The sequence below is a fragment of the Pseudorca crassidens genome, chromosome 2 (genome assembly GCF_039906515.1).
Source record: "Pseudorca crassidens isolate mPseCra1 chromosome 2, mPseCra1.hap1, whole genome shotgun sequence".
Taxonomy (NCBI): domain Eukaryota; kingdom Metazoa; phylum Chordata; class Mammalia; order Artiodactyla; family Delphinidae; genus Pseudorca; species Pseudorca crassidens.
The window spans coordinates 112151551-112176970 of record NC_090297.1 but is presented as its reverse complement, the minus strand read 5'-3'; the positions used below and the strand labels follow the sequence as shown (position 1 = coordinate 112176970).

The following is a 25420-nucleotide window of genomic DNA, read 5'->3' as shown; positions in this document are numbered from 1 at the left end:
TGCCCTCCTGTTTACTAACAATGTGACTATAGACAAATTAATAGAGAAGAAACTGAGGCTTAAAGATATTAAATGATTACAAAACCACCTACCTTTCAGGATGGTTCTATTCCTGCTGCCCTCAAGAATTTTCGGAAGGTGGATTAAAAAATTTTTATCTAGACCTTTTTACTTGAGACAATGTTAGAACTTGTCTTGCACAGCTAATTTTTAAAGGGCTTTGAGATGATTGTCTTTAGTAATCTTTCTATAGTATTTTTTTTTTTTTTTTTTTTTGTGGTACGCGGGCCTCTCACTGCTGTGGCCTCTCCCGTTGCGGAGCACAGGCTCCGGATGCGCAGGCTCAGCAGCCATGGCTCACGGGCCCAGCCGCTCCGCGGCATGTGGGATCCTCCCAGACCGGGGCACGAACCTGCGTCCCCTGCGTCGGCAGGCGGACTCTCAACCACTGCGCCACCAGGGAAGCCCTATAGTATTTTTTTAATAGTGCTAATAATGAGGTTTTGTACTGAAAGGATTTCACCCACAATACATATTTTTAATATATAAGTAGTTTATATCCCACTTACATTATTTGTAACAGAATATAGTTTGTGGTTCCTGAGGAAAGCTATCTGTATACTTAAAACACTGTTGGTAATGGGTTAGGTGTTTATTTTTCCAACAGTTACTTTAGCATAGGATGTTGACTATATTACTGCCCTCTAAATTAGTTCTTCATAAACGATGGAAAGAGCATGAATTACAGAGTCAGAACCAAATTCAAATCCTGGCTTAATAACTATACACAGGCAATTTGGTTTATCTTGACTGAGCTGTGGTTTCCTCATTTATAACATGGGGCTATTAATGCCTGTATTAAATGGGTATATAAAGAATTAAATTTCAGTAGCCAAGACATACAACCCAAGTACCAATCAACAGACGATTGGCTTAAGAAGATGTAGTGTGTACGTATGTATGTATGTAGATGTGTGTGTGTATATATGCATATATACATATATGCTTTTATATACACACACACACACACACACACACACACACACACAGGGGAATATTACTCAGCCATAAAAAAGAAATAAATATTGCCATTTGCAGCAACATGGATAGACCTAGAGAATATTTTACTTAGTGAAGTAAGTCAGACAGAGACAAATATTATTTGGTATGACTTATATGTGGAATCTAAAAATAATATAAATGAATCTTTATATATAACAGAAACAGACTCATAGACATAGAAAACAAATTTATGGTTACCAAAGGGTAGACAGAGGGACAGAGGGACAAATTAGGAGTATGGGATTAACAGATACAAACCACTATACATGAAGCAGATAAGCAATAAGGATTTACTATATAGAGCAGGGAATTTCAATATCTTGTAATAACCTGTAATGGAATATAATCTAAAAAAAAAACTGAGTCAGTTTGCTGTATATCTGAAATGAACACAATATTGTAGGTCAACTGTACTTCAATTTAAAAAAAGAATTAAATTTATATATAGTAGTTAGCATGTGGTGGATTCTTGTGAATGTTCTTTTTACAGCCTAAGGTGTTGCTTTACAAGGGATCTCTGGAAGGGTTTGGTTATCTGTACTTGCTCTCAGCATATGATGGTCTGAAGAATTTTGTGTTTGTTTGGATGCGTTTTTACATAGTTCTTACTAGCTTCTCTGAAGGGTTCATGACTCCAAAAAGATTAAGCATCAGTGGCTAAGGAGAGAAAGATGCACTGTTATGAGGCATGTTGGTAGTCTAAGAAAGCTTGGGAGTTTTGTTTTATTTATTTTAAAGCAACCAAAACATTTCCCCCCAATTCTTCAAAAAGTAGTTGGGTTTTTGTCCGTGCATTCATTCATTTATTTATTTATTTATTTATTTATGGCTGTGTTGGGTCTTTGTTGCTGTGCGCTGGCTTTCTCTAGTTGTGGTGAGCAGGGGCTACTCTTCTTGTGGTGCGTGGGCTTCTCATTGCGGCGGCTTCTCTTGTTGCAGAGCACGGGCTCTAGGCACACAGGCTTCAGTAGTTGTGGCTCGCGGGCTCAGTACTTGTGGTTCACGGGCTCAGTTGCTCCGTGGCCTGTGGGATCTTCCCAGACCAGGGCTTGAACCCATGTCCCCTGCATTGGCAGGCGGATTCTTAACCACTGCACCACCAGGCAAGTCCGTCAGTGCTGCTTTTAAGCAAATATTAAGCCTTAAATTTCTAGTAAAAACATAGAAATATAGATCATAGATTTTATTTCTTAATCAAACTTTTCTTTCAACAACGTTCAGAGGACAAAAACAAGACCCTCTGAAAAAATAATTTGCTATCCTGGTTAGTACTAACTCATTGATAACTGTTGATGTAATTTTTAATGACAAAACTCAAGTTCAGGTTCAGAAATGAAATTTTCCGTTTCTTGAATTATGTGACATATTGTTAAATTTATAGTAGTTTACTTACGGATTCTATTATTTAGAGTGATTCAAATATGTCATTTAGTTTTTAAAAATTTCAATCCACAGTTTAGTAACTGGCATGTTAATAACTAAAGTTTAAAGTTCATTTTATTTTTTTGAAAAGTATTAGATGCTCTTCATGTCATATAAGTTATAGATTTTAAGGGTCCGATTTTTGGTTCTTTTAATGTATTTTCCCCTAGTTTTATTGCGATATAATTGACATACAGCACTGTTTAAGTTTAAGATGTATTTGGTTTATTTTTCATTACTTTTGAGATTTATCTTTCTGTATTACATTTTGGCAAAACTAAAAAATGTCATAACATTCAGTGTTGGCAAGAATATAGGGGAAACAACCACTCTCATGCCCTGTTGCTGGGGAGTATATTGATACTGTACTTTAAAAAAAAGAACATTCATTCATTCATTCCACGCCTGGTCTTAGTTGCAGCACGTTGGGTCTTTTTTAGTTGCGGCATGTGGACTTCTTAGTTGTGCCATGCAGACTCTTAGTAGCGCTATGCATGTGGGATCTAGTTCCCTGACTAGGGATCGAACCCAGACCCCCTGCATTGGGAGCACAGAGTCTTACCCATTGGACTACCAGGGAAGTCCCGATACCATACTTTTTAAATTTTTTTATTTTTGGCTGTGTTGGGTCTTCGTTGCTGTGCGCGAGCTTTCTCTAGTTGCAGTGAGCAGGGGCTACTCTTTGTTGCAGTGCATGGGCTTCTCATTGCGGTGGCTTGTCTTTGCTGTGGAGCATGGGCTCTAGGCACGTGGGCTTCAGTAGTTGTGGCACACGGGCTCAATAGTTGTGGCTCGCGGGCTCTAGGGCTTAGTTGCTCCGTGGCATGTGGGATCTTCCCGGATCAGGGCTCGAATTCATGTCCCCTGCATTGGCAGGCGGATTCTTAACCACTGCGCCACCAGGGAAGTCCCAGATGCCGTACTTTTTGAGAGTAGTTTGCTTGTATCTGTCATAATTAAAAATGGTCAATTCCTTGATTCCGCACTGTCACTTCTAAGAAACTATCTTACAGAATACTTGCAAGTATATACCAAGATATTTGTGTAAGATATTTATTAGAAGTATAGATTCCTGATACGTTCTTATTGGTTCTGACTCAGTATGTCTGGGTATTTTTTAAAATATCTTTATTGAGATATGTATAACTCACATATCATACCATCCACCCATTTAAACTGTACAATTCAGTGGTTTTTGATATATTACATTATTAACTTTTTAAAAATTGTTGTAAAATATATTAATATAGAATTTGCCATTTTGGTCATTAAGTGTAAATTCAGTATCACTAATTCCATTCACAGTGTTGTGCAACCATCCCCACTATCTGATTCCAAAACCTTCTTATCACCCCAAACAGAAATTCTGTAACCATTAAACAATAACTCTGTATTGCCCCTCCACTAAGCCTCTGGTAACCTATAATCTACTTTCTGTCTCTATGAAATTGTCTATTCTAGGTACCTCATATAAGTGGAATCATACAATGTTTGTCCTCTTGTGTCTGGCTTATTTCACTTAGCATAATGTCTTCAAGTTCATCCATGTTGTAGCATATACCAGAAATACTTTTTATGTCTGAATAATGTTCCATTGTACGTTTATACCACTTTGTGTTTATCCATTCATCATCTGTGGACACTTGGATTGCTTCCACATTTTGGCTATTGGAAAATATGCTGCAGTGAACATTCGTGTACAGACATCTGTTTGAATTCCTGCATTCTATTCCTTTGGGTAATATACTTAGGAGTAGTATTGCTGGATCCTATGATAAGTCTGTATCTTTTTGAGGAATTGTCAAACTATTTTCCATAGCACCTATACCATTTCATATTCCCACCAGCAATGCATGGGGGTTTCAGTTACTCCAAATCCTCATCACTGCTTTTTATTTTCTGTGTGTGTGTGTATATGTGTATGTATGTGTATTTTAAATAATAGCCATCCTAAGGGGTATGAAGTAGTATCTCACTGTGGTTTTACTTTGCATTTCCCTGATGACTAATGGGGCTTATTGAGCTTATTGACTATTTGTATTGAGCTTATTGACTATTTGTATATCTTCCTTGGAGAAATGTCTGTTTAAGTCTTTTGACTGCTTTTGAATTTTGGATTTTTTGTTGTTGTTGCTGAGTTTTCAGGGTTCTAGATATAGTCTAGATATATGAGTTGCTAATATTTTTTTCCCATTCTGTGGGTTGTCTTTTTCCTCTCTCTTGATAGTGTCCTGATACATAGACGTTTTCAGTGTTAATGAACTCCAATTTGTCTGTTTTTGTTTTGATTTTTTTTGTGTGTTTTTTTTTTTTTTTTTTGCGATACGCGGGCCTCTCACTGTTGTGGAGCACAGGCTCCGGACGCGCAGGCTCAGCAGCCATGGCTCACCGGCCCAGCCACTCCGCAGCATGTGGTATCTTCCTGGACCGGGGCACGAACCCATGTCCCCTGCATCGGCAGGCGGACTCTCAACCACTGCACCACCAGAGAAGCCCCAATTTGTCTGTTTTTTTTTTTTCTATTGCCAGTGCTTTGGTGTCATAGCAAAGATATCACTGCCAAATCTAACATCATGAAGATTTTCCCCTATGTTGTCTTCTAAGGGTTTTACAGTCCTGGCTCTTACATTTAGGTCTTTGAGAGAGTTTCAGGTATCCCTCTCACCCTGAACTTGCTCTCTGAATTCAGAAACTGATTAAGATAGCAAGAGATACTTCAGACATGGGAAACTCATATAAAAAATTTAATGTATACGAGTATGGATATTGGACTAGTAACTATTATTTTGATTAGGTAATACACTCCTATGATTCAGAATTTAAAAGATAAAAAAGGAAACAATGAAACATTGTTACCATCATTACCCTTCTCTCCCCTCAAATCCATTTTGGAGTCTCCTTTTAGGCAATCATGTGACAACCCCATGCTAACTATGATAACTAGCTAAGCAGAACAACCATTTCTCAACCAAAATGAAGAAAAACTGTTCTGTGTATTGAAATTGTCTTACTTGGAAAATAAATAAGAGCAAGTTGTTTGGAACCAAAATTGGTGCAAAGAAGCTTCCAGGAACAAAACTACAACATCAGTGCTTTTGATATCTCCCAGAAATATATTATATATATATACAAGCAAATGCAAGTAATCCCTTCCCCCCAAATTTAAAAATATAAATGGTACTATACTGTACACACGGTTTTGTGTCATTGTTTTTTCCACTTAAATAGTGTGTTAGCATATTGTGGAGGATTTTCCTGTATGAAACTAAGAGAGCTTCTTTAGCCCTTTGGAATATGGGTGACGAATATTTTTTTTTCCAGTTTGTCATTTGTTTTTAGACCTTGCTTATTTTTTATTTTGCCATGCAGAAGTCTTTAGTTTTTTACTGAATTTAATTAATCTTTCCTTTTATGGCTTCTAGAATTTGACATATAACTAGAAGGGCCTTCACTCTTAAGTTTATAAAAGATCTCCTTATATTTTGTAATAGGAGTTTTTTAATGTTTCATTTTTTCATTATTATTATTTTTGGCCACAGATCTTAGTTCCCCGGCCAGGGATTGAACCCAGGTCCACAGCAGTGAAAGCTCAAGTTGTAACCACTGGACTGCTAGGGAATTCCCTTATGTTTCATTTTAAATATATAAATATTTGATCCATTTGGAGTTTATAATGATGTGTAATATGAGTTGTGGATCCAAGTTTATCTTTTTCCAAATAGCTGCAAGTTGTCTCAACCCTTTTATTAAGTTTTTTTTAGTCCTCAGATTTGAGACACTACCTTTACCATACACTGAATTTCCATGTGTACTTGAGTCTGGTCTGATTTCCCACTTTGTGTCATTGGTCTCTATTTGCCAGCATAATAGTTTTAATTATTATGTTTCATATCTGGTAGGGTTAATCCTTCCTCATTACTCATATTTAAGAGTGTTCCTTGCATTATTGCCTATTAGTTTATAAGCTTTATGTGATTTTTAATAAAAATAGAACTTTTTTCTAGAACTTGTCCAATTGATTATAAAGTTCATATTTTGTTCATCTTTATCTGTGGTTGAACTTGGAACCTAATTGGTTCTCCTTCAGAAGCTCTGAATTTGCTTTGCCAGGAATTAGGGTGTGTTAGTAACACCTTTCCTGGGGGAGAGCCCCATTTTACCCCTAGGCCATGGATTGGTACGTTTACCCTCTGGGCAACTACGCCTACTTAGATCACCCTTCTTTTTTCTTTTCTTTTGGTACCCTTGGAGATTTTTCTTACTTCCTGTGAGGCCACAGTGCAACAAACTTGGCATCTTATGCTGGATTGAGTTATTTTATTGTAGTAGACGGACCTTTATGCTATTTAGCCTGTCTTATGGCTAGAGTAGAAATCACCTGATTGTTTTATAAGAAATACGTTCATTATTAATTTTAAAATAGATTTTCCTGTCTCATTTTTGTTTTGTCTATGGTGGAAAGGCATATTTTCTTTTAAATTTCCTGTAAAAATTTGGATTTGGCTGTCTTGCCAACTTCATGTTGTGTCTGTGTCATTTCATAAGTTGTCAGAATGGTATAGTCATTCTTCTGCAGTATTTTAGAAAGTGAAAGTAGGGAAGTCATTATATTTACTTGTATTTATCACACACCAACTTAAAAGGAGAAGAGGCAGTGTTAAAATTTACAGCTGTAATTATAATTTCCCTGCCAAAAGATAGTTTTCTGTTTAGAAAAAAAATGAGTGTGCTGACTTAATAGATTATTTAAGAAACAGTCCTTTGGAGATGTAATTTTGGGTTTCAGTAAAGTGATTTTTATGGAGAATTATTAAAACCCTCAGTGAATCCAAGTAGTCTAATTAAGGTCTGTTGGCCTAAGATTTTATTAAATTATAGAACTGATAGATTAATGTAGGTTCTTTAGTAAGAAAATATACAGATAATAACAGTTATCTCTGTTCTTGCTCCGTATGGTTAATTTGCCTAGCAGTCTTTAAATTGTTTCACACAAATTCCAATTGTTTTGAAATGAAATGTTGAGGAAAAAAATGAGTTTGATATTACTTAGGTTTTGGCTTTTCTTTCCTTGGCATACCTGTTAAACAGCAGTAATTTATCAGGTTTTCTGCATGTAGTAGTTCCTTTAAATTGTGCCCTATATTAGATTAGCCTGATTTTAGATAAAATAGATAAAATGTATATAATTTTAATTGAGATACAATTCAAATACCATAAAATTCACTCTTTTAAAGTGTACAGTTGAGAGGTTTTTAGTATATTCAGTATATTAGGTACATACAGAGGTGTGCAACGATCACCACTGTCTAATTTCAGAACATTTTCATTACCTTAAGTGTGTATTTTTATTTTGTCTATTACACTTTAGAAAACTAATCATAGGACTAATATTTTACTTTGTACTTTTCACAAAGGAGGGTCACATTTTGTATCACTTAATTTTGAACATAATCTCTTGTCTAGACTCATAACATTCTTTTATTTATTTATTCCTCCATAAAATATTTGAGTGCCTGTCATGTGCAGTAAATGAGTAATTATGATGTAATATGATAACTTCCATAATAGAAATACATATGGAGTGTTTATGGAATCAGTATTGTTGGGAGAAGGTAATGAGCAGGAGAATATGCATGGAAAGCTTTACAGAGGAACTCATTTAAAATTAGATGTTGACATCTTTGTTAGAAATTGCTAGAAAGAGAAGGACTTTGGGGGCAAAGTAAATAGTAAAGGGCAAAGGCGGTTTTAACATGTCTCCTAGATGTTTGTCAGTTGTGCTGTAAAACAAGAATTTGACAGTCCTTTAGTGTAGGTGAGTACTAAGAAAATAATAAAGAATGGAAGACAGCTGGGGAACTTATCACCTCTTCGTATTGCACTCAAAAAATTTAGGGAACCTCCACTTCACTTTTTGTCTACTTTTTCTTTGTATCAGATTTTTGGTTGAAGTTTTTTTCTCTGATCTGACTTACAAAGTAAGTTTTAACCTGAAAATCATAAAGTGTTGTTTTTAATGCTATAAGATTTTATTTATCTATCTATCTATTTATTTATTTATGGCTGAGTTGGGTCTTTGTGGCTTTCTCTAGTTGCGGAGAGTGGGGGCTACTCTTCCTTGTGGTGCACAGGCTTCTCATTGCGGTGGCTTCTCTTGTTTCGGAGCATGGGCTGTAGGCGTGCGGGCTCCGGCAGTTGTGGCTCACGGACTCTAGAGCGCACGCTCAGTAGTTGTAGCGCACAGGCTTAGTTGCTCTGCGGCATGTGGGATCTTCCTGGACCAGGGCTCGAACCCGTGTCCCTTGCATTGGCAGGTGGATTCTTAACCACTGCACCCAGGGAACCCCAATGCTATCAGATATTAAAGCAGAAATTGCATGACCATACCGATTTGTTCGTGGGATTTTTTCTTTGTTTTTAAAGTTTTGTGATCCTGTTTTATATTAGTATTCCTCTTAGAAAGAGGAAACATTTTAAAGTTAAAATGATTGATTTTTGGGAAAGTTTTTCTGTTTGAAGAATTTAGGATTACTTGTAGTAAGTAGGAACCCTATCATTTATAACCGTAATGTTAAATATTACCAAAGTTATAGTACCTGAATTTTATTTTATAAATCTGTTAATAGTGAACTACCTTGGTCTTCATACAGTGGTGAAAGTCAAGCTGGAATAATATTGGAGCAGATTGGTAGAGCTTTTTGAGGACACAGAACTGCAACAGCAGATGGCATTAGAGATCAGGTTTAAGGATGAGTTGCAGGGATTTAACTGTTAAGGGGGGAAGGGAAGTGAGGTACATTGAGGATTCAGGGTACAGCTGGCAAAGCTCAGAATGACCCTTGGGTGTTGTTGGTCTGTTTAAAGGTATATGTTTATTTTTTTTTTGAAACCAACTATTTCAAAATCTAGCAATTAAGAATTCTCTTCCAAGAAGAAAGGGAAATTTTTGTTGTATGCAAGATAACTCCTTCTTCCCTCCCCCAGCTAAAAGCTGGAAAAATATGAAGGTGTCATACAAGATCTATTTAATATAGCCTTTGCTTCTTCATTATAAATAAGTATCACTTTGCACCAGCAAGTGCCTAATGTTAGATGTTAAGAGAGGTATATATGATTGGGTAAAGACCTACCAGGGAAAGGGGCAATAGTTTGCATATTAACTGTGGCTTCCTTGGAACCCCTTAATATAAATATGAGTTTTTCTCCAAGCTGGATTTATGGTGTTCCTAAAGGCTTTGGTTTCTCCAAAATCTGTTAGCTAAATTGAGAGAATACCGATCAGTAAAAGAAGGTAATGTCTCAAAGATGTCAGAAATAAGTAATGTTAATGAGAAATAGTGATGAGAACTCACTCTTTAAACAAAATAGGTTTTGAACTGTTAAATTTGGTCTTTTTCTACTCTTCTTATTTTTTTATTTTATTTTTATTTTTTTTGCGGTACGCGGGCCTCTCACTGCTGTGGCCCCTCCCATTGTGGAGCACAGGCTCCGAGGCCATGGCTCACGGGCCCAGCCGCTCCGTGGCATGTGGGATCCTCCCAGACCGGGGCACGAACCCATGTCCCCTGCATCGGCAGGTGGACTCTCAACCACTGCGCCACCAGGGAAGCCCTCTACTCTTTATTTTTTAACAGCCAAGTCCTGATCTGCTATGTATATGTTACCTTCATTTTTGGAAAACATTTCAAAGTCAAGTATACATGCTTGCAATAAAGTTCTGCTACTATATTAGGAAGTCAGAGTTTAGGAGGTGCACAAAAGCATTTTGACAAAAACTCACAAATGGTAAGTATATATACGAGAATATTTTAGCTGTTTTTAGCCAAGCTACATAGAATTACTAACATCTGAGTATATATGTGAAGGCAAAAAGACGATCCTAATAACTGCAGGATTCAGTAGTAATCTTCACTGTAAAAACAGTGAAACAAGATGGAACCTGCTTCTGAACCCCACCTTTTCATTTTTTGGCAAAATTGCTGAATGTGATTATCTTGTAGTTCCTTGTCTAGCCCTTGATTGCATGGGTAGGGAGTTACAGAAGACTGCTGAAGAAATCACAGGTAGATACTGAAAATTACAAGCCAAAGGCAGGGGAGCTTGGTAACTTCTCTTGTTTGGTAATTATGACCGTTAGGAATTCTCAAACAAGTAGAAATTTTCCTAGGCATACTTGGTGACATTTTTTCCTTCTTTTTCAGCTTCGAAGATAAAGATGAGAAATTAGAAGAATAAATTTAAGGTTACTAAGTTCCTAAATAACAAGCAAAAAGAAAGAAGTTTCAGTATACAGTAGAGAGAGGAAGTAGGATGAGGGAGTGGAAAGAGTTAGCTCAGATGTCACCCAATTCTTTTTTTTTTTTGCGCTACGCGGGCCTCTCACTGTTGCGGCCTCTCCCGTTGGGAGCACAGGCTCCGGACGCACAGGCTCAGCAGCCATGGCTCACGGGCCCAGCCACTCCATGGCATGTGGGATCCTCCCGGACCGGGGCATGAACCCGTGTCCCCTGCATTGGCAGGCGGACTCTCAACCACTGCGCCACCAGGGAAGCCCTCACCCAATTCTTTGAATGTTTCCTGAATCCTTGCAGGCAGAGTTAGTTACTCTAACCTCTGTGCTTCCACTGCATATATTTCTCTGTTTTTAACACATATCACATTATATTGTAATTATTAATTTGTCTTTCTTTGACAAGTGAATGCTCCTTAAGTGTCAAGGTAACCTTTTTAGTTTTTGCATTTCATGATCAACATGGAACATGCTTTAAAAATGGTTCAGTAAGGGACTTCCCTGGTGGGGCAGTGGTTAAGAATCCGCCTGCCAATGTAGGGGACATGGGTTCAAGCCCTGGTCCGGGAAGATCCCACATGCTGCAGAGCAACTAAGCCCGTGCACCACAACTACTGAGCCTGTGCGCTCTAGGGCCCACATGCCGCAACTGCTGAGCCCACATGCTGCAACTACTGAAGCCTGCACGCCTAGAGCCTGTGCTCTGCAACAAGAGAAGCCACCACAATGAGAAGCCTGCGCACCGCAACGAAGAGTAGCCCCCACTTGTCACAACTAGAGAAAGTCCACGTGCCACAACAAAGACCCAACGCAGCCAAAAAAAAGTTCAGTAAGATTATGGACTGTGGGTTTATATCTGTAAGCATAAAACAAATACTACCACCACCACCAAAAATACTGCCCTTAAAATATAGCTTGGGGATAAGAGAATATGTTTGCCTAGTCCGAAGATGGTGCTTGTACACATAACTTTCATAACTGAACTACTCATAAATATTTTCTCTTCTTTCATTTACTGAAAGTTTATGTTAAAACTTTTAGGTCTTTTCAAAACAACCTATAGGTAGTTAATTTTAAGAAGTAAGTATTATTGGTAGTAATGCTATGACTTGTGGCTGTTTCATGAATTTCCTGGTAAGGCACAACTTTGGTTACTACCCTTATAATAGGTCAAACAAAAACTTTCCTTTAAGTATTTTGTCACAACACAGAGTGGTGAACTAAGTTGCCTATGTTATCTTCATTTAAAAACAACCCCACATTAGGCTCTTAGTTTAAGAAAACATTTTTAGTAGTCAAATACCTTTTGAATGCATTTAGCACATCTTAGTGACTCATCCACTTAAAGGTGATACCAGATTGTTACCAAGCAAGGGCCCTGTGCCCACCAGAAAGCCAAACTCTGACAGCAGGTGTTTGCAACAAAGTAAGCGCTTATTTGCAGGGCCTCAAGCAAGGAGAATGAGCAGCTCACGGGTTGGGTTGGTGATAAGGTAACAGGGTGATGGGTTGGTGATAAGGTAACAGGGTGATATTCAGAAATCCCAGCCTTCTTTTTCCAGCCAGTCTGGGGTCTGTAATGCTTGTGGTCAGCATGTAGTCACCATCTTCCACCTGGGTGGGGCATCTTAGTTTTTAAAGAACAACTCAGAGATATACACCAGATTGTTATCTGTATCCCTTCAGGAGGAACTAGGAATCCTGTGACCCTATTGCCCTAATCCCTGTGACCCTATTGCCCTAATCGTTAACTGCTTGAGCCTACTCTTTGGAACTCCTGGAAGCCTAGGAGACTTTTTTTTCCCTACAAACAAGAAACAGGGACACGGAGGTGCTTTTGTACCCAGGAAGGCTCCACAGGGTCCTGCTTGGTTTCAGTACCCCCTTTTCTTTGGTACTCCTCAGTCCTCAGTCCTGAGGGGAACAGGGGTGGGACAAGAAAGGGAATAAAGTTTTGGATAGAGAGATTAGTCATAAACTCAGTATGAACTTGGTTTTAGGGAGACTTTGTCTCCAGATGAGCCCACGTGAAACTGTTTTATTCTTACTGCTATCTGGTTTATGTTTACCCAGTGCCTTTTTTTTTTTTCAACCAGTTTTCTTTGTGTTTAGGCTCCTTAGCTCTTATCAGTGAATTTGAGACTTGCTAAATAGAAGATGGTCACATTCTTTTTACCTGTAACTTTTGAGCTGAGTGCCATCTGTGAGTGTAGTCTTATACCAACTTATGAAAAGGTCCGGAGTACAAGTCCGCATTATCCCACTGGAATTCTGTTGTCTTACCTTCATACTGATTGTTTGCTTTGGAAGCTGCTTGAGCTAGAATTATTTTGTAGTAGAGAAGAAGAGAACGGTTGGCATAGAGCCCAGCTTCTCCAGGGCAGAGGCTATTATGCAAATTCTCCCAGATCTTCACATTTCAGTAAAGCCTTCTTTTCTCCCTTTAACACACACAAAACAGACTGCTAATGGGGCAGCCACGATCTCCTAAGCCTTGGAGACAAAACGAGGAAGGTGCCACTCTTTTCCCAAAATACCATCAATTGTAGAAGCATACGCTTCCATAAATGGAGGGGAAGAGCAGATCCCTTCTATTGCACTGTATGGCTTCTGTTATAAATGTACCAGGAAGAGTAAAACTACCATAATTAGTTTCATCAGGTTCAGCCTCAATTCTTGCTTTCATTTTGTAGTAGAAACTTCTCTAATCAGTGCTGCTTCTGGCTGATTGAGCAGTTCACTTTCTTTTAAAGTGTAGCATGTTAGGGATATGTGCTTGAGTCTCTATTATGGTTTGTTTTAATGGTGTACATAATGAGGTATGGTAAATGTGAATGTTTCTCATTTCATTGTTGATCTTGCTAATGGAAAAAGTCATTATTGAAACAAATTGATAGAAGGCATAACTTCCTTAGTACCAGAGAATTAAGCTTAAGTATCATCACGTTGACTCACTAATTCACATGCTGCTTTTTATGGTTGTCTGTTCATATCTTTATTTCATTTTAATGACTGTAAATCATTCCAGAGATGCTCACATATAGACTGCTCCATACGTGCACATTGCTAATAAATTCTGAGATACAGCTGCAGAGAAATGAATGAAGAGTTTTGGGGAGACATCAGAATTAAAGTCCCTATATGATGAGATAACAAACTTTTATGAAACTTCATGAGTAGGGACAAAAGGTTGAACACATGATGAAAGAGACGTTTCTTCCTGCCTGACCTCACTTTGTGAGTCTAAACCACTGAAGACATTGTTCTAAATTGCCCCTCTTTCCCAATTAGTAGATAGGGATTTGGGGGGAGAAATCCTGAGAGAAAGAGTATAGATTAATTTAGATATGTGCTATGGTGGTGATTTTACACTTTAGGAATAAACTAGGTGTACAGAAGAATCTAAAGACTTTGTTTCCTCTGCTGTTGATACCTGGGACAGATTGGCATCTAAATGTTCCTTAAATTATATTCAGTAGCAAGAAGAGCTACTCCATATTATTATTACTATTCTTTTACTATAATATTTTCTGAAGGAATTAAACTTCCTGTAGTAATAGGTTTTGGTTGACTCTTGATTGTAATAGGGGCGATATAGTAAGAATGAGCTTGATTTTGGGCTTCAGTCCAGAATATAGAGTTCAAGTGCAGCACCTAATTAATGGTTTTGTAATTTAAGAAAAGCCCATAGTGGTCTGCTTTTGAAAAGAAAAATTTTGTGATTTTATATTAAAATACTTGACTTAATTATCTATATGTTAAATTTTCTTTAATAATTTATTTTGGGACTCCTCCCCCAACCCCCATTCTCAGATGTTTTGGTTCTCTCTTTGACTGTATGTCACAAACTTAACCTTTGCACATTTCTTTTCTTTCTTTTTTTTTCTTTTTTTTTTGCGGTACGCGGGCCTCTCACTGTTGTGGCCTCTCCCGTTGCGGAGCACAGGCTCCAGACGCGCAGGCTCAGCGGCCATGGCTCACGGGCCTAGCCGCTCCGTGGCATGTGGGATCTTCCCGGACCAGGGCACAAACCCGTGCCCCCTGCATCAGCAGGCGGACTCTCAACCACTGCACCACCAGGGAAGCCCTTCTTTGCACATTTCTTGAAGATGTTTTCTGAATATTTTCATAAGTAGAGTTAAGATTCTTGCCTTACTTATAGCTCTAATTTTTAACATAGTTCTGCAAGTAGTTTATGTTCCATACAATCACTTGGGAAAAATTTGTCCATAAGCATTTTTCTTTACAGTTTTTAGTGCTTGTCCTAGAGTTTGCAGTATACATTTACAACTAATCTAAGTCCACTTTAAAATAACCCTGTATTGCTTCACAGATACCTTATAATAATAAAATAACACAAATTCCTCCCTTTCATTCCTTGTCTCTTGTATCATTACTGTCATTCATTTCAGTTATACACAAGGATATACGTACACATCATACATTATTGAATATGTTGTTGCTATTATTTTAAATACACTGTTTTCTGTTAGATCAATTAAGAATAAGAAGAGTAGGGAATTCCCTGGTGGTCTAGTCTAGTGGTTAGGACTCTGTGCTTCTACTGCAGGGGGCATGGGTTCAGTCCCCGGTGGGGGAACTAAGATCCCACATGCCACGCGGTACGGCCAAAAAAAAAAGAGAGAGTAAGAAAAAGAAAAGTTTTTATTTTACCTTCACTTCTTCTTCTCCAGTGGTCTTTTTTTCTTTATGTAGATCCAAGTTTCTGACCTATGTCATTTTCCTTCTCTCTAAAGAACTTCTTTTAATACCTTGCAAGACAAGTCTACTGGCAACAAATGCCCTCAATTTTTGTTTGTTAGAGAAAGTCTTTGTTTCTTCCTCACTTGTAAAGGATAATTTCACAGGTTACAGAATTCTAGGTTATTTTTTTCCTTCCAACACTTTAAATATTTCACTCCACTCTTCTTGCTTGCATGGTTTCCGAGGAGAAGTTGGATGTAATTCTTAGTTTTGCTCATTTGTAGCTAAGAAGACAGTCTTTAGTCCTATGATTAGGTCTCAATCTTTTGGTTAGCCTGTACCTCTAGACTGTAAACTTCACAGATACTTTTCGGTGCCCCCTCCCCTCTTAGGTAGGACAGGATAGCTAGAGTGGGCTAGAGTTGGATCATTTCCTCCCCCAGATCAGTTAGGCTTTGTTAAATCCCGGCAGGTTAGGCTCTGGTTAATAGTTTCTCCTGAGGGCAGACCTTGTTAGGAACCAAATGGTGTGGCATATTTCAAAGTGGTTCATTTTCCCCTCCCACAGCGGGAATTAAGAGGGGACTTTTCTCATCTTGCGAACCTCTCAGAGATCCAGGAGATAAAACTCATAAAACTGTGGGGGAATCACAATAACTGAGTCCTCCTGGAGTTTTCAACTCTCAAACTTGTGTACATTGAGCAATTTGTCAGAGTTCAGGTTTCCCTACCCTAGCGCTCACTCATTCCACCAGGGTCTCAGCTTATGGGTTTCTGCTCTGGTAAATGATGATTCTCTGTCAGTCACTGCGTTTTGGGGGCAGTAGTTTGCTCTGTGACCTCACTTCTATTATGGATATAAATGGTTGATTTTTAAGTTTGTTTAACTTTTCACTTGTTGTTAGGACAGAATGGTAACCTCCAAGCTTCTCCATAAACCTGTAATCAACAAACATTGCAAATAGAATTGTATATAATTGGTTTACAAGAGGATGAAATTGTGAATTTCCATCTACATCTCAGCTTTCATTGTATGCAGACTAGTTTCAAAATCTTCCACGTAATAATAGAATGATAGGAGGAACTTTCCAGCACATATCATGATGAATAAAAATGAATATATAAGGCACATCACTGTTTTAGTGGGTTCCAGTAAACAAACTACTTTGAATAAGTTTTCCTGTGTTGATATTGTTATCTATAGAGTGTAACTTTAAAGCTTTTCTGTGTTCAGGTGCTCTTTTTTAACATGTAATAAGGCTATGCCTTTCTGTTTCATTAATTTAAGTACATGACAAGTTAACTTCAGAATCTCTTAGTATAGCAAGAATGATGAAAATAGCCTACTATATTTCTGTTTACAGACTAATTCTGTAACTGAAATTCTATGCTATAATTCTCTAAACACACAACTTGAGGACCTGAGCAAAACATCCTATTCTTAATTCCCAAATCATAAGTTAGGAGCTCATAAACTTCACTGTGATTGTTCTGATAACAGTATCAAATAATAATTTAAATTATTTTTCCTTTTTTTTAACTGATTTTCCTATTCTATACAAATTTTTTTTTCAGTCAGATTCATTCTGTTGTTATGGCATGTGAGTTGCAGATATCTTTCAGCAAACAATCAAAACAGAATTTTAACTTTATCATCCCTTGCTGTCAAGCATGCATGTCTGATTTATGAGATACAGAAGTAACATATTTAATTATATCATTAACATTTTGTTCACAGCAGGGTGAGATATTAGGAACAAGTTTTTCAATAAAATGTTTTCTCAAAAGAACTTTGCAACTTGAGCAAATCTCAAAATTTTTTTGTCATCAACTACAGAGAATGATTGGCGGTTTGTAGAAACACTTCAAAAAGCTTATTCAAATTTTACACCTCATGAATCGTCTCCATAAAGACATTTTAAGGCATTTAATTTTTTTGTATGGAATGAGAATAACCCTTGTTTAAGATGTTTTGTTCTCCTTTAACATTTTCTTCTTTTTTATACTATTTCTTATTATGTCTAGATTAAAGTTGAATTACAGTGGATAAAGATGATTTATTTTGGAGTTTCTCTTGTGAAATTTTGAGCCAAATTGACGTTTTGCTTTTATTTAATTTTCCCACAATGTGAATAATTCCCAAATAGTAATTTTCTTGAAAGGCTCAAGGATTGCTGAGAGTAAAATACTTCACTTAAAGGTTAATACGTTTAATGTTATTTAGCTTAGTGTACTAAAATTTTAGGAAGACTAGAATTATGATATAGAGGACTTCCCTGGTGGTCCAGGGGTAAAGATTCTGCCTTCCAATGCAGGGGACGCGGATTCGATCCCTGGTCGGGGAACTAAGATCGCACATGCCATGGAGCAACTAAGCCTTTGCACCACAACTGCTGAGCTCATGCACCTCAATGAAAGATCCCACGTGCCTCAATAAAAAGATCCCACATGCTGCAACTAAGACCTGACGCAGATAAAATAATAATAATAAATAAATCATAAAAAATTATGATATAAATGCAGTTCTTATTATTCTGTCTTATATGATTATTTAAATTTTATTAGCATTTATTTACTTATTTAGTGTATTTATTTATTTTTGTCTGCGTTGGGTATTCGTTGCTGAATGTGAGCTTTCTCCAATTGCGGCAAGTGGAGACTACTCTTCATTGTGGTGAGTGGGCTTCTCACTGTGGTGGCTTCTCTTGTTGCAGAGTACGGGCTCTAGGTGCGTGGGCTTCAGTAGTTGTGGTTTGCAGGCTCTAGAGCGCAGGCTTAGTAGTTGTGGCACACGGGCTTAGTTGCTCCACGGCAGCATTTATTTACTTAATCTTAAAATAATGTTTATACACATCTAGATAACACACTCTTAATATTTATATTGCCAGTCAGTTTCCTCGTTTATTTAACTATGTGATAGTTTTTATTTTAGACCATGAAATTAACAGCTTTTATAATCATAAGTATTTCAGTACTAGTTATAGTTTTACAGTAACACCTATACCTCAACTTCTTTATTAAATGTTACCACATGATAACCATAAGGAAATTCTTCACTCCATGTTTCAAATAGAATGCTCACCTGTATTTGAAAGTGAAAATTCAAATAATACCATAAATCTGAGTGGCATGCCTTGTTTTTATTACTAACAATGTTAAACTAATTATAATTGGTAGTAATCTATTCTATCATGTTGATTATTCACAAGTTTTGTGATGCCAGAAATAACATGGGAATAAGCATTTACTTATTTTAGTTTTCTGGCCACGCAGCGTGGCCCTTGGCAGTGATAGCATGGAGTTCTAACCACTGGACCGCCAGCGAATTCCCAGGAATAAGTATTTGGTGGTTTGGCTTTCCTGAGACTGAAGTCAAACTTGGTAAAAAATCTGCCTTCAAGTATTAATTCATAATATCTTTTATTTATTTATTTTTTGAGATATTGGAGGGTTTTTTTGTTGTTACTTTTTAAAAAAATACATCTCAGTCTTTTCCTTTATATATTTCTTGTTACCTTTCTCCCGGAAAAATTACCCCTACCTAGAGAAGGACTAAAAATTTACCTCCAAATTATTCTAAGCCTATTCAAGGTGGGCAGTCGGGACTAGGATTCTTCAGGGTCTGTACCCTCAGTGAGCCACCTCTTAAGAAGAGCTCACAATTCGAAATGAAAAAACAAAGTTATTGAGGGACTTCCCTGATGGTGCAGTGGTTAAGAATCTGCCTGCCAGTGCAGGGGACACAGGTTCGAGCCCTGGTCTGGGAAGATCCCACATGCTGCAGAGCAACTAAGCCTGTGTGCCATAACTACTGAGCCTGCACTCTAGAGCCTGCAAGCCACAACTACTGAGCCTGCGTACCACAACTGCTGAAGCCCACGCACCTAGAGCCGAGCCCATGCTCCGCAGCAAGAGAAGTCACTGCAATGGAAAGCCTGCAAACTGCAACGAAGAGTAGCCCCCACTCCCTGCAACCAGAGAGAAGGCTGCGCATAGCAACAAAGACCCAACACAGCCAAAAAAAAAAAAAAAAAGTCCAGGCAGATTTTCAAAAAGAAGCCAATGAAATATGTATTCTAGATGTGAAAACTATTTTCTTGATGAAAAATGCATTCGTTGACATTAAAAACAGTGAATAATTAGTTTAAGCATCCAGTTTAGACACAGCTGTGGAGAGAATAGTGAACTAGAAAATAGCATTGAGAAAATTACCTAGAATGTAGCTGATCCAGAGATGTCAAATATGATACGAAGAATAAAGAGAAGATAAAGGATGGTAATAGGAAGTCCAGTATGTTCTAATGGAGTCCTGAAGAATAATTGAGGAGATGTAATATTTGCCAGGTAATTTTCCAGAATTGATTATTTATGAAGGACAAGTTCTGAAAAGGATTAATAAAGCTATATGTACACTGAGACACATCTTAGTGAGTCTGTAGAGTATCAAAGACAAAAAATCCAAAAAAAAATGAGAATTAGATAAAGGAATGACAGTTAAGCCAATATTAGGCCTTTAAACATTGATTAAAGGAAAGTAGGAAATCAATTATATCTTCAAATACTGAGAGGAAATAACTGCCAATTCATAATAGAGCTTCCTCAACATGTTTTAGCAGGATAGATTGCAGATTTAGTAAGATACTGTTTCCAGATATTTTGCTGGGAATTATAAAAACATAAAGTCACCTTCATGAAAATGACGAAGGGTAAAACAACAATACAAGAGCTTAGGAAACAGGAGAGACCTCTAAAGGCACCCAAGGAGACAAATAGAGGGAAAAAAATCAATTATATAAAAGTAAAAGCAGCACATGTAAAAGCAGCACATGTGAAAACAGTGAGAAAGAAGGAACAAAATGGAAATGACCAAAGTTCAAAAGGATGGGAGAAGTGTGATATATATGGGAAAAAAAAGAAAATACAACATACGCATAATTGATATCTTTAAAGAAGAAGGCAGAAATATTGATTTAGATCAGTCTTAAAGCCATAATGTAAGGGCATTTTTCACAAATAACAGAAAATTCATGAAAACAATTATTATTAGACTTTATCAGTAAAGCTAAGAATCTCTTTGTGAGCCAGATCAAAGGATGAAATTACTTCGTAAGGATAAAATTCAAGATGTTCTCAAACATCAAAATCCAGAACCAAAGAACAGTGGAGCAAAATCCATAATGTCCTCAAATTGGACAGTTCATCTATACCAAAATGATAGTGACAAACATTTTTGAACACTTGAAATCAGGGAATGTTTTTCTCATTCTTCAAGAAACTCTAGAAAACAACCTTTAATCTTTTTATTAGCCACAGAGGAATGGAAAGGCTAAACAAAGGGACTGCTGTTGGTTTGTAAATTAATATACAATGTGGAAATGAGAGAGAAAATGAAGTCATTTAAGTATGTACTGATTTCTTTATTATAGTAGGAGTCAGTGTCATTTGAAGTTGATAAAACTGACACAGTAAAAAACTGATACAGTAAAAAGAATATGTCTAATTGGATAGTGAGGCAGCAACAGGAAGAATATGGTAATTTAATCACTGCTAATAGTAGAGTCAGCAAATATTGAAGGCTAAGTATATTATGTTAGTCTTTTGAACTTCTCTAGAACAGAAATATACATGTTCCAGATTTTTTAATGCAACCAGAAAACAAGCACATTCCACCTAGTTAAAAAAAAATGTTCAGGCTGTGAAAGGTCAGAGTAACAAAATATGGTATAACTGATTCACTTTGCTCTATAGCAGAAACTAACACAACATTGTAAATCAACTATACTGCAATAAAAATTTTTTTAAATAACAAAATACGATAGTGTACTATTAGTCTACTAGGGTTGTCCTAACAAAATATCACAGACCAGGTAGTTAAAAACAGGAAACAGAACTCACAGTTCTGGAGTCTGGGAGTCCAAGATCGATTTGCCATCAGCATTGGTTTCTGATGAGGGCTCTCTTCCTGGCTTAGCGACAGCCACTTTCTCACTGTTTCCTCCCATGGCCAAGTGTAACAAAAGAGATACCTGAGTGCTCTCCCTCTTCTTATAAGGACACCGTTTTTATTGGAGTAGGGCCCCACTTTTATGACCTCATTTAACCTTAAGTAAAGGCCTCCTTAAAGGCCCTCTCTCCAAATACAGTCACATGGGCATTAGGGCTTCTACATTTGAATTTGAGGTTATGCAGTTCAGTTCATAACAGATGGACACTCACAAAAACTGAACATACATACAGTAAGCTACCACAAGAAGTAAAAATAATATTTTCTGATCACAATGCAGAAAAACTAGAAAGTAATAAAAAACAGATATTAAAAACTTTATGGTGGGGCTTCCCTGGTGGCACAGTGGTTGAGAGTCCGCCTGCCGATGCAGGGGACACGGGTTCGTGCCCCGGTCTGGGAAGATCCCACATGCCGCGGAGCGGCTGTGCCCGTGGGCCATGGCCGCCGAGCCTGCACGTCCGGAGCCTGTTGCTCCGCAACGCGAGGAGGCCACAACAGTGAGAGGCCCGCGTACCGCAAAAAAACAAAAAAAAAACACACAACAACTTTATGGTGGACTTCCCTGGTGGCGCAGAGGTTTAAAATCTGCCTGCCAATGCAGGGGACACGGGTTCGAGCCCTGGTCCGGGAAGATCCCACATGCCGCGGAGCAACTAGGCCCGTGAGCCACAATTACTGAGCCTGCGCGTCTGGAGCCTGTGCTCTGCAGCAAGAGAGGCCGCGATAGTGAGAGGCCCGCGCGCCGCGATGAAGAGTGGCCCCCACTTGCCGCAACTAGAGAAAGCCCTCGCACAGAAACGAAGACCCAACACAGCCATAAATAAATTTAAAAAATTAAAAAAAAAAAACAAACTTTATGGTCTGGAAATTATCAGATCTCAGAATTTGTAGAAAATAAACAAAATAACTTTTGATTTTCATGGAAAGCTGTATTTAAAGGGAAGATACCTTTAAATATTAATTATATTAATTAAAAGGAAAATAATAAAAATAAATGGAATAAATCATTCAACTCAGTAGTTACCAAGAGAACAAAATAATCCTAAGAAAAGAAGACTGTTTGAGAAACATGAAGGCAGAAGCGAACTAGAAAACAAAGGCAGTAACTCTCCAAATAGTGGTTCCTTTGGGGGGAAATGAAACATATTTAGCAAGTCTAACCTGGAAATAAAGAAAAATGAGGGAAAACAATATATAAAATAAGGAGTGCTAAAGGGCAAATAATTCAAGATACAGTGGAAGTTAAAAGGAAACTATGATTTGTTTGCTTTTAATTATATGCAAATAAATGTGAAAAGTGAAAATGATTTTTTAAAAAAGATAATTTACTAAATCTGAGTTCAGAAATCAGAAAATTTTAACTGACCAATCACCATAAATATAATGGAGAAGTCCCTCAAAAAGCTACTACTGTTGTCAAAAAATGCTGGTCTTAGATGGCTTTAGTTTAATTCTGTAAAACTTCAGGGAAAGATAATTTCAAAATGATTTAAATGTTTCAGAGCATACGAAAGGAAGGAAAATGAGTATAAAATTAATCCTAAAAACTTACAAAGATAGCACAAAAAGGGAAACTACAAAATAATCTTGCTTAAGCAAAAATTCAGGTTCTTCTGAATACAGGTAAGGTTCACTTTAGCTTACTTTTAAATACATATGCAAGGAGGACGACACACAGTCCATTTTATATTTGTTGAATTAGTTGAAGGTATATTACTCTGTTATTTAATTATATCACTGCTTAAGAATATACATCGATAATTTTTAGTGATAAAAACTTATCTTTTATAGTAAACAGTCTGTATAGTTCTATAATGACTTCATTTTAGTCTCAAGGTTACAAATAATTCCTTGGAACTTTAAATCTTTATATGTCAGAGCAAAATCTTTTGCCTGTCTTACCAAAAAGGCTTAATTAAGCATATCTCAATTTGGGAAGATACAGAATAGATTTGCTTTACACTTTATAGAAACAAGTTCATAAATATTCACTTATCTTTACTGAACGTTGTGATATCTCTGTGCTTGTCTTCTTAAGGCATTCCGTGTCATTAACAACTGATAGCTAAGGCTGACAATCTCTGACTTCAGTTATACTTTCCTGAGTTAAAGAATATGGGCTTAAAATTTTCTTTTCCTCATACATAGGCATTATGATGCAAAATGCTAAGTAAACTACCAGCATACAATTTCAGCAGCACATTAAAAGAGCTATGCATTATAAAGGGACAACACAAGCAATCCTTTTGGAATTGGGTAAAGGGTATACTGGACCTCTGTTTCATATAATTACATGTGAATCTACAATAGAGCTATATACCATTATGAACTGTGTTTTTTCCCCAGGAATCCAAAGGAGTACAATACTAGGAAATATGTTACTATAATTAATTATACTAATAGTTAAAAAATAAAATAGGTATTTCCTTAATGTGTTAAATAGAAATATGTAAAAATATATAATGTATGTAAAAATATAAATGTATATATGTACACATATATATGTATACACATATGTATAATGCTTAATGAGGGGACACCAGGGCATTCTCATTAGACTGTCGATGAAGAGAATACCCTTTTTCATCACTGGTATTTAATAATGTTAATGAGATACTAGTTAATAAAATTAGAAAATAGGAATTAGAAGGATAAAAATAGAAAAGGTAAAACTACTGTTACTTGCAAGTGATGTTATATACCTTGAAATCGCAAGAGAATCAGTCAAAAAAAATAAGAGAATTCAGTGAGGTAATTGACTAATAGAGAAATAAATGAGAAATCAGTAGCCTTCATACAAATAAACAGAAGTTAGAAGAGTTTCCATTAGGAAAGAGATGAAATATCTAGGAATAAACTTAACTATCAGGGTTTAATATTTAAAGGAAGAAAGCTTCAAAACACTAGTGAATTTTGAACAAATAGAAAAGCTTAAAATGTTGTTGAATAAAAAAATCATAAAGGTGTCCGTTGTCCCAAAATTTCCTTGCACTTTTTTTATTGTGGTAAAATATACATAACGTTAGATTTACCTTTTTTACATGTACAGTTCTGTGAGCACTAAGTACATTCACACACCATCCATCTCCAGAACTTTTTCAGTCTTTCCCAACTGAAATTCTGTTAATTCCTGTTAAATAGTGACTCCCTATTCCCCCCATCCCATAGCCCCTGGTAACAGCCGTTTTACTTCCTGACTCTCTGAATTTGACTTAATACTCTAGGTGTCTCATACAAGTGGTATCATATAGTATTTGAATTTTTGTGACTGTCTTATTTCATTGAGCATAATGTCCTTGAGGTTCATCCTTGTTGTAGCATGTGTCAAAATTTCCTTTCTAAAGTTGAATAATAATCCATTGTACATATATATACCACATGTTATCATTCATCTGTCAGTGGAGTTGCTTCCACCTTTTGGCTGTTTGTGAGTAATGCTGCTGTGAGCATCAGTGTACAAATATCTGTTCAAGTCCCTCCTTTCACTTCTTCAGGGTGTTTGCAAATTTAACAATCAAAATTAAAGTAATACATACTTTTTGGCACCAGGTGCGTTGCTTAGAAAATTTATATGGAAAAATAAGCAAGAGTAGTCAAGACACTTCTGAAAAGAACAGTAACATATAGGAATAAGACTTATCAGATAATTAAAGTTAAAATGGTTAGAACATTGTGGTATTGGTGCATGGATAGAGAGAAAATTAATGACCCAGAATGGAGTATCTAACAATAGAACCAAGTATGTACGAGAATTTAGTACATGCGAAGTGTATTTTGTATCAGAGGATGAATGATGAAATGATTTCATGTATATACATACACACATATGTATTAAACTTAAAGGCTGTATGGCTTTTCATTTCTTTTTCACTGCTATATTTCATTTGAGAATAAAAAGATGCCATTATTTTCCACATTAAAAAAAAAGAAACTAC

General features: G+C 36.8%; 1 protein-coding gene across 8 annotated transcripts in view; it reads left to right on the top strand.

Moving 5' to 3' along the window:
* ASH1L (ASH1 like histone lysine methyltransferase) overlaps nucleotides 1-25420 on the top strand; it is a 205285-nt gene that overhangs the window by 27618 nt on the left and 152247 nt on the right. The gene's annotated exons all lie outside the window — the stretch shown is intronic.